Genomic DNA, 10,728 nt, shown 5'->3' with positions numbered 1-10,728 from the left:
TTAGGGACTGAACTTTTTAAATATTTATGTCTAGAGGGTACAACACTGTTACTTTATAAACTATGGGCTTGTAATTAGGGATGGATGCAAGACTGAAAAAAATACACCTTTATTTCCAAATAAAATATTGGCGCCAAACATTGTGATAGGGACATAATTTGAACGGTTTTATAACCTGGACAAATAGGCAAATAAATTTCATGGGTTTTAATTACAGTAGCATGCATTATTTAAAAACTATAATGGCTGAAAACTGAAACATAATTTTTTTCCCACATTTATTCCTATTTTCCCATTAAAACACATTTAGAATAAAATAATTCTTGGCATAATGTCCCACCTAAAGAAAGCCTAATTGGTGGGAAAAAACAAGATATAGTTCATTTCATTGCAATAAGTAATAATAAAGTTATAGACGAATGAATGGAAGGAGCGCTGAAAGGTAAAAATTGCTCTGGTGTTTCAGGGGTAAACCCCCTCAGTTGTGAAGTGGTTAATGGGAACCTAAACTGAGAAGGATATGGATTTTTCCTTTTAAAATAATACCAGTTGCCTGACTCTCCTGCTGATCCTGTGTCTCTAATACTTTCAGCCACAGACACTCAACAAGCATGCAGATCAGGTGCTCTGACTGAAGTCAGACTGGATTAGCTGCATGCTTGTTTCAGGTGTGTGATTCAGCCACTACTGTGGCTAAAGAGATCAGAAGGGCTGCCAAGCAACTGGTATTGTTTAAAAGGAAAAATCCATATCCTTCTCAGTTTAGGTTCCCTTTAAGAACTCAAGTACATTTATGTTCCTGCACTTATTTTCTGTGAACTATAGAGGTCCATCTCCTAATGTAGACCAATTTGCCCTGATTCAATAATAATACTGTATGTAAAGCTACTGTACACAGCAATTTACTTGAGTCATCGCCTGAAGTTTTGAGTATGATTGCATATTACATCACACACTAATTAATGGGCTGGTGCCACTTCAAAGCCCCATTCAGGTACACTGGGAGCAGAGCACAACAATTTACATGAATAGTCATATCAAAGTGCATCTGCTGGAGACTTTACAAGCATAAACCATTATGTCACAGCAATGTGAAAAATAACACACCTTGCATTAAAACCACTGCATTTAGGGGAGGACATGTGGTGTAGTAATCTGTACATAAAACCAGGACTGTGGAGTCGGTATAGAAATCATCCGACTCCAACTCCTCAGTTTATGAAACCGCCGAATTCAGGTACCCAAAATTGCTCTGACTCCCAAGTCTAATTTTTACAAAGGCTATAGATTTGGTTCAAAAATCATCCTACTCCTCAGTTTATTGAAACCACTAACTCCAACTACAGGTATCCAAAATTGCTCCAACTCCTCGACTCAGACTCCACAGACCTGCATAAAACCATATGTTAAAGGGAACTTGAGGCGAGAGGAATACGGAGGCTGCCATATTCATGACCTTCTAAGAAATACCAGTTGCCTGGCTGTCCTGATGATCTTTCTGGTGTCATTAGTGCCCAATTCACACAACTGAAACAAGCATGCAGCTAAACCAGTCAGAGCACCTGATCTGCATGCTTGCTCAAGATCTATGGCTATACATACACAAGATCAGGACAGCCAAGCAACTTACATTGTTTAAAAGGAAATGCACACATCATCTCCATATCCCTTTCACCTAATTTTCCTGTAAAGCATAAAGATAGTTTCACACTGGGGTGTTGCATCACATTTCATTATAACGTACACCTATTTCAACTAAAAACATTTGTGGTGGCATGCGATGTAGTATCTGATCAATTTGCATTATTGTCCGCATCAGCATGTGCACTTCTAGCAATGCACTGCATGTTCTGCATCAGAATCCATTATGTTGGTGAGGTATGAGCTGTTTATAGACTTTCAATTGCTCCTTATTACAGTAGGCAAATGAGTGTTACAACGCGTCCGTGTGAAAGTACCCTAACACTGGCTTGTGCATAAACCACCCATGGATTTTACTGTAGGGTTCTGGTAAATGTAGTTATACATCAGTTCTCGCCTCTAGTCTGGATGCCACATGGTTACACTCGAATGACCCGCCCACAAGCTGCAGCCAGAGAGGAGAGGAAGCAAGTTGTACTTCACTGGCCCATGGAACTGATATTCTGTCCATTACTTTGCTTCTACATACCATTTAAGTTAATCTATCTGCATAATTTCTTTTGGTATTTGCGTTTTTAAATTTTGTGTATATGGCCTTTAAAACAATTGGAGCACAACTTTTTTCCTTTTTTTACCCATAAAAAAAAAAAGAACTTTACTGAGAATACAATAGCATTACAGAATCCAAAATAGAAACATATCACAAAACAAAATATAGCAGGTTTCTGCTGTACAAGATGTGCACATACTCAGTTGCCAACAATTCATGTAAACTCAATGTACAACTAAAAGTGTTATCCAATACAGATAAAAAGATATGAAATAGTGCCAATTAAAGGATACCTTAGCACAAATATAAATTTAAAAACAGGGGAGCATGCATGTGTAGCGAGCTCTGCTCAAGCTCACTGTTCCTCCGTTCTCCTCCATCGCCCTCTGTTACTGTATACCGACCTCCTGAACTAACTTCCTGGTCGGGTGGGTCGGTGCAGATTGTGCAGGTGCTGCCCGGTCATGCCTATCCTTGATCGAGTGGCTGGGAGCGCTCTGCGCATTACGTAGTTGTGACATAGTGTGCATGCAGAGAGCGCTCCCAGCTGCGCGATCAAGGACGTGCATCAACGGCCAGCCTCTGCGCAGTCTGCACCGACCCTCCCGACCAGGAAGTAAGTTTAGGGGGTCTGTATGCAGTAAAGGAGGGGGTTAGACAATGTGGGCAGCAGTGGGCATGAGGAGAGAACGCTGCACCTGCCTGCTCCTCCCATTTTTAAATTTGCACTAAGGTATCCTTTAAAGCCACTAATTTGACTGCAACACTACAGAAGTGTTTAAACTACATATTTATTACAGCTACTGAAAGATGTAGAGGGCACGCTATAATGTAAGGCTCCATTTACAAGGGGTGCTCTGCTCCAGCAAATCTGTTGCCAGGCAGATTCTGTGCTTCTTTCAATGTAATGCCAATGGATCCGCCGTACGCTGAAAATGCAAGTGGCAATGCGCTGGCTGTATGGGAAGGGTTGCCATGACAATGTATTGGCAACACATCTGGCCTGCAACTGATGTGCCAATGCAGCACATCCATTGCAACGTATCCTTACTGACTAGATTGGGCTGGTGCAGAGGTTGCAACAAAATATCCTCAAAATAGGGATGATCAATGAGAAGCAAATCATTCCAAGCTAATGCATATTCTTCACTAATTTTATGCAAATATTATATATATTTTACATACATACAGTGGGATGCAAACGTTTGGGCAACCTTCTTAATTGTCATGATTTTCCTGTATAAATCATTGGTTGTTACAATAAAAAATGTCAGTTAAATATATCATATAGGAGACACACACAGTGATATTTGAGAAGTGAAATGAAGTTTATTGGATTTACAGAAAGTGTGCAATAATTGTTTAAACAAAATTAGGCAGGTGCATACATTTGGGCACCACAAAAAAAGAAATAAAATAAATATTTAGTAGATCCTCCTTTTGCAGAAATTACAGCCTCTAGTCCAGCCTTTCTCAACCTTTTTACCTTGGAGGAACCCTGCAAATAACTTTTGGATCTCAAGGAACCCCTGCAAACAATTTTTTGGTCTCGAGGAACCCCTGTATTTATCTTGCAGGAGGCATGGTCTTAAAAAGTAAGTTAGGCTGTTAATTTCACTACCCCCATTACACTGCCACTCATTATACTGTCTCCTGACCCCTCAATGTAGTGCTTCTTGTTACAGTACCACCTATAATAGTGTGCTCTAGTATACTTCCCCCACGATGGGGTAAAATGACAAGGAACCCCTGCAGAGTCCTCAAGGAACCCTGGGGTTCCAGGGAACCCTGGTTGAGAAAGCCTGCTCTAGTCTAAACGCTTCCTGTAAGTTCCAATGAGAGTCTGGATTCTGGTTGAAGGTATTTTGGACCATTCCTCTTTACAAAACGTCTCTAGTTCATTCAGGTTTGATGGCTTCTGAGCATGGTCAGCTCTCTTTAACTCACACCACAATTATATTCAGGTCTGGGGACTGAGATGGCCATTCCAGAACATTGTACTTGTTCCTCTGCATGAATGCCTTAGTGGATTCTGAGCAGTGTTTAGGGTCATTGTCTTGTTGAAACATCCAGCCCTAGCACAGCGTCAGCTTTGTCACAGATTCCTGGACATTGGTCTCCAGAATCTGCTGATACTGAGTGGAATCCATGCGCCCCTCAACTTTGACAAGATTCCCAGTCCCTGCACTGGCTACACAGCCGCACAGCATGATGGAACCACCACCATATCTTACTGTAAAACAAAAGTTTGCTTTCCTAAAACAGAAAGAATTTGCGATAATTCAGGTTGGAGTGAGCTTGAGATGTCTCCCAGTGCAACACTGCTGAATATATGCAAATTAACCATTGTACCCTTAGAAGCTAAACACACCTCCAGAACCGCTGGAATGCAATGATGTGTCAGCTTGTTAATTTGTACAGAGCCAGAGTCTGTATGCATGTTGGATTATTATGGCTCTGTACAAATTAACAAGCTGACACATCATTGCATTCCAGCAGTTCTGGAGGTGTGTTTAGCTTCTAAGGGTACAATGGTTAATTTGCATATATTCAGCAGTGTTGCTCTGGGAGACATCTCAAGCTCACTCCAACCTGAATTATCGCAAATTCTTTCTGTTTTAGGAAAGCAAACTTTTGTTTTTCTTAACATCTTAGTAAGGGGGCTTTTAGGACCATTGTAGTCCCTTACACACTCCAATGAGTTCTGGGTCACCATGAGCTTGCTGGTTAGTCTGTATATCTTACTGTAGGTAGATGTTTTTCATGGAATGCTGTGTTGTTTTTCCTCCATGCATAATGCCCAAATAACTCAATTTTAGTTTCATCAGTCCACAGCACCTTATTCCAAATGAAGCTGGCTTGTCCAAATGTGCTTTAGCATACCTCAAGCAGCTCTGTGTGTGCTGTGGGTGGAGGCTTCCTCTGCATCACTCTCACATACAGCATCTCCTTGTGTAAAGGGCGCTGAATGGTTGAACAATGCAGTGACTCCATCTGCAGCAAGAGGATGTTGTAGGTCTGATGCTGGTCTGTGGGTTGACTGACTGTTCATACCATTCGTCGCTTCTGTCTAGCCGACATTTTTCTTGGTCTGCCACTTCGAGCCTTAACTTGAACTGAAATCTGGAACAGCTTTCTGTATCTTTCCCCTAAACCATGATGGGGAACAATCTTTGTCTTCAGGTCATTTGAGAGTTGTTTTGAGACCCCCATGTTGCTACTCTTCAGAGAAAATTTAAAAGAGGAGGGAAACTTACAACTAACCCCCTTAAATACGCTGTCATAATTGGATTCACCTGTGTATGTAGGTCAGGGGTCACTGAGCTTACCAAGCCCATTTGACTTTTAATAATTAGTTCTAAACGTTTTGGAATCAAAAAAATGACAACTGTGCCCAAATGTATGCACCTGCCTAATTTTATGTAAACAATTATTGCACACTGTCTGTAAATCCAATAAACTTCATTTCACCTCTCAAATATCACTGTGTGTGTCTCCTATATGATATATTTAACTGACGTTTTTATCGTAACAACCAACGGTTTATATAGGAGAATTATGACGATCAACAAAGTTGCCCAAACTTTCGCATCCCAATATATATATATATATATATATATATATATATATATATATATATATATATATATATATATATATATATATATATATATATATATATATATATATATATATATATATATATATATATATATATATATATATATATATTATTCAGAATTGAGACAGGAAATAGAGGCATTTTTCTCTTTGGATGAAGCTTTCTTATGCTCCAAATCACCCCCCCCCCCCCCCCCCAACAGCTTCTAAAAATGTGAGAGAGGAGTACACTCCTGACTGCTGGAATCTAAGTGGAGGCATTTCCAGTACCGTACTGTGTTTGTGACTCACAGCACAATCACGTTTCCTAGATAAAAACAGCCTTAAAACACAGAATTTTGCTGCACTCTGCACACTGAGTTCAATTTCACTCTAAGCTTCAAAATCAGCAGTGCAGACCCGAGTGGACTGGATGCAGCCAAGACCACAAGCCTGAGAGTTGTTATAGGTCACATTCCTAATGTTACAGATGTGCGCTCAGCCTAAACAATCCAACTAATATAAAGGTTGCTTCCTAAAAACAAAAAAAACCAAAACGGTCTACTGAAAAGCTATGGTGCGTATGTTTGGCTCCAATACCTTGCGCATCCTTTGATGATGACATGGGCAAGATGATGGCCATACCCAAGCCTTATGAGAGAAAAAAAGAAAAAGGGACCCAACACAATGCAGCCCCCTCTGCAGTTCAGTCTGATGTAAACCATAGATACAATGGGCTCTATTCACAAAGGGCAGGTCAGTAAAATAATGGTCTTCGGTAATATACCTCATCCGGTGTTTTACACTTTTTTTTTCCAAATTCACTAAAGTTTTCCCTCATGAAGCAGAAGTTCTGTAATTTACCGAACAAACATGCCTCAATTCACTAATCCTTGTTGGGTAAGTGTCACTTTCCAGCATGTAGCAGGTCAGCAGGCAGGCAGGGGAGCTGTGTGTAGGACTCAGAGGTTCTCCCTACAGTGCAAGCCTGTTATCCTTTAGATGTGCTGCAGCCACCAGTGGGAGCTCTTCTGTATGCTACAATACAAATAAGCACATCTAAAGGGATACAGAGATGCCTTTTGAAAATTACCTTCCTCTGCTTTGCTACACTGAAAGTCCCACCCCATTACCGATTGCTTCAAATCAGTGTGAGAAGCAGGGCTGTGTGGCTCTCCAAATTGGCTGCCTGGCTCTCCCCAAAGGCTGTCTGTCAAATCTACCGCACCGAGACAGCATGAGGAGAGCCAGTTATCGGCTGCTGTGGGCTGGAGAAAATTACCGAACACTTTTGGCTGGTAAACTTAATGCAGAAATCTTTGTGAATTGCAGTTTCTTGACATTTCTTGAGGCAATTACTGCACAAGTCGGTAATTTACCTCACTAGTCGGTAATGTTTATTTTCTGTGTGGTGATGGGCTTAGTGAATTGGAATGTGGGAAAATGATCAGTAAAATCAGCTGTTTTCAGCATTACCGAATGCGGTAATGCTTTGTGAATAGAGCCCAATATATTTTACTTTCTGCTCTACAGATAAACAGAGAGAGGAGAATTTTGAGAATCTTTTACACAAAGTCTTACATTGTTACCATAGTTTCCTTAAAGTCATTGCGCCTACAGACTGAAGTTGGAAAAAAAGAAAAAAAAGAAAAGAAAAAAAATATGATGTGTTCACACAATGCCAGATTTGTACCGTCTCTATATGGACTGATGTGCTATACCGATGGCAGAGTCCATTAAAGGATGTCCTGCCATCAAATGAATGGCTATGCTATCTAAAGCAATGGTTACAGGTCAAACATTTCCACAGCAGACGGTAAAGGACTCAAATGGATCAGGTCAATGTGAACCCACTGGAGTCTGATGCCCAGTCTGTGAAAATGCAGGGCAACAAACATACTGTAGTATGATCGGAGCATAATGCAAACATTTCCAATCCATTTTTCTTTTTTGGTCACCCACTTACTTACTTTTTTCCTCACTGTGCGGGTGGGATGTGGGTGATCACAGAGAGCTGCTGCGGGGGAAGCCAGTAGGGTCTTTACCTCCTTGCATTAGTGCAAGGAGGCAACCCATCAGTCAGTGGGGGGCGGGGCAACCCATCAGTCAGTGGGGGGGCGGGTCCAGCTCACATGCAGTAGGTCTGTATTGTAATTATGCAGAACAGGCTGGTGCCAAAGGTAATCAAAGTGTTGGATGAGCAACCCGACACCATGGTGCAGACAGCGGGAAGCCCAAATGCACCCTTCTATATTATGTGGCAGCTGAGCATGGGGCAGGTCGCAGTCATAGAGTCCGACACTGTGATCTAAAGGGACATGATGCAGCGAGGGTGCCTCTAGCGGCATCCATATTTCTCCTTGTCGGACTTGTACACAGGATTGGAAAGGGTTAAAGGACACCTGACCTGAGGCAAAGCTATAGTAGGTACTGAGGTATGTTCATGCTGGATCCACATACAGCCCATAATTATTCATACCCCTGGCAAATTTTGACTTAAAGAACAAGCGACACCCATGCTAACCTAGAAATAAACACATATATAAGTAAATACTAGTTCTACTTACATACCAGATGTATTGTGCTATCCACATAATGATTCCTGTGAATTTTATAAAGGAAAAGCAGAAAATCATATTCTAGGCAGTGGCCATCTTGCTAAGCTAACACTGACCTCATATCCTCCCTGACTCTTGTTTCCCCCCTCTCTTCTCATGCTCATTGTGTATTCATTAGCTGCCCTCCTCCCAGAGTCTTCAGACACTCCCACTGAGGTGTATACTAGGAACTGCACTGTCTTTTTTTTCTTTTCTCCTCCAATCGCTGAGTCACCTCAGCCTTTCTTGTAAACACAAGTGAGCAGAGGATCATGTTTCCGATAGGCTAGGCAGGGAAATAAATGTAAGAGGAGGAATATATTGTAGATAAAAAGAACCCCCAGCATTCAACTGTTTGGCACTGACTACTAAAGGGCCAGTGCTCCTTAAGTATGTGATAACTCCAAACCATAACAGCAGAAAAAGTTTTGCACGTTTTGAATGCAGCATTAGCATCTTTATCACTTAATACACTCAGACCAGTTGCAGTTAAAATTTGATTTTTATGGTGGTGACAATACTGCTTTAAAGTTACTTTTATTCAACTAGCAAGTAATTTTTTGACAGGAAACGACATAGGTGTCTGCCAAAATATAATAGGACGATGTTCAAGGGGCATTATTATGAAAAAATAATAATTCTCAGCTTTTATTTACATTGGAGCAAAAAGTGTCCAGTTCAAAATGATTCATATCCTTCACAAACTGTCACAGTCTGTAAGAAACTCCAAAGTTCTATACCATTGCATATAGTCCAAGCTGTTCTAATTACCCTGATTACTTGGAAACAGCTGTTTTAATCAACTCAACAGGTGAAAAACAGCAGCTCTCTCCAGTTGGTTTGTGGACAGTCATGGCTAAGACAAAAGAGATCAGCGAGGACTTGCTTCTGCACATTGTGGCCAGGGTCGGTTCTAGTAAGAGTGGGGCCCCGGGGCAGAATAAATCTGGGGACCCCCCAATAGACACCCCCAACCAAAAAGCAGCATTAGGGGCCCTTTTTTGCAACAAATTTCCCTCCTGGGCCCCTGAGCTGGCTGCTGACCCTCTTTCTCAATCACCACCCAACTTAACTGTTCTCCCTGGGGTCCCTGCAGAGTCTTTGGCAGTGTAGCGTTTCACCTGTCCTCCAGCACAGGTGAGACGCTGCTCTGTCAAAGATTCTGCAGAGGCCCCAGGGAGCAACAGTTAAGATGAGATGGAGATGCCTTGGGGGCCCCTACATGCACTGGGGCCCTGGGGCAATTGCCTCTTTTGCCTCTATGGTAGCGCCGGCCCTGATTGTGGCTGTGCTCAAGGCAGACAATCCAACGGATACTGCACACTGCTGTTCTACAGATGCAGACCAAGGAGGACGCCACTTCTCCAGATAAGGCACACAAAAGCTTGCTTGGCCTTTGCAAATGCTTATCTGGACAAAGAAGAAGAATTCTAGTCTTCTGTGTTATGGGCAGATGAAACAAAAATTGAATGGTTTGGTCACAATGATGTTTCCTTCATTTGGCGTAAAAAAGGAGAAGCCTTCAACCCAAAGAACAACATCCTCACTGTCAAACATGGTGGTGGGAACCTAATGCTTTGGGCGCATTTTTCAGCCAATGGACCAGGGAACCTAATCACAGTAAACAGCAGCATGAAAAAAAGAGCAATACGTGAGGATTCTCAACAACATCGGGCAGTCTGCAGAGAAACTTGGCCTTGGGCACCAGTGGACATTTCAGCATGACAATGACCCAAAACACACAGCAAAAGTGGTGAAGAAATGGTTAGCGGACAACAACAATAATGTTTTGGAGTGGCCCGGCCGGAGTCCTGACTTGAATCTAATTGAGAATCTGTGGAGGGACTAAAGATCAGGGTTAAAGAAAACCCTCCAACCTGAAAGATTTGGAGCCCATTGCTAAAGATGAATGGACAAAAATACCAGTGGAGACAGGCAAAAAGCTGGTCTGCAATTATAGGAAGCATTTGATTGCTGTAATAGCCAATAAAAGCTTTTCTATTGATTATTGAGAAGGGTATGAATAATTTTGGACTGGACACTTTTTGCTCAAATGTAAATAAAAGCTGAGAATTTTTTTCCCCACAATAATACCACCTGTACATCGTCTTATTGTCTTTTGGGAGACCTCTATGTAATTTCCCATCAAAAAATTAATTGCTGGTTGAAAAAAAAAAGTAACTTTAAGTCAAAATTTGCCAGGGGTATGATTATAGGCAGCACTGTACTTCTGTGCATTGCCCTTCTCATTTCCCCCAGTCCTTTTAATCACTCCTTGAAAAAACAGTCACTTTTTCAGACAGGAAGGGGCAGGCTTGTGGTGAGGTTTCCTCCTCATCA

Source organism: Hyperolius riggenbachi, chromosome 10, assembly GCF_040937935.1.
Source record: "Hyperolius riggenbachi isolate aHypRig1 chromosome 10, aHypRig1.pri, whole genome shotgun sequence".
Classification (NCBI taxonomy): Eukaryota; Metazoa; Chordata; class Amphibia; order Anura; family Hyperoliidae; genus Hyperolius; species Hyperolius riggenbachi.
The sequence above is the reverse complement of the archived record's forward strand: the minus strand, read 5'-3'. Positions refer to the sequence as shown.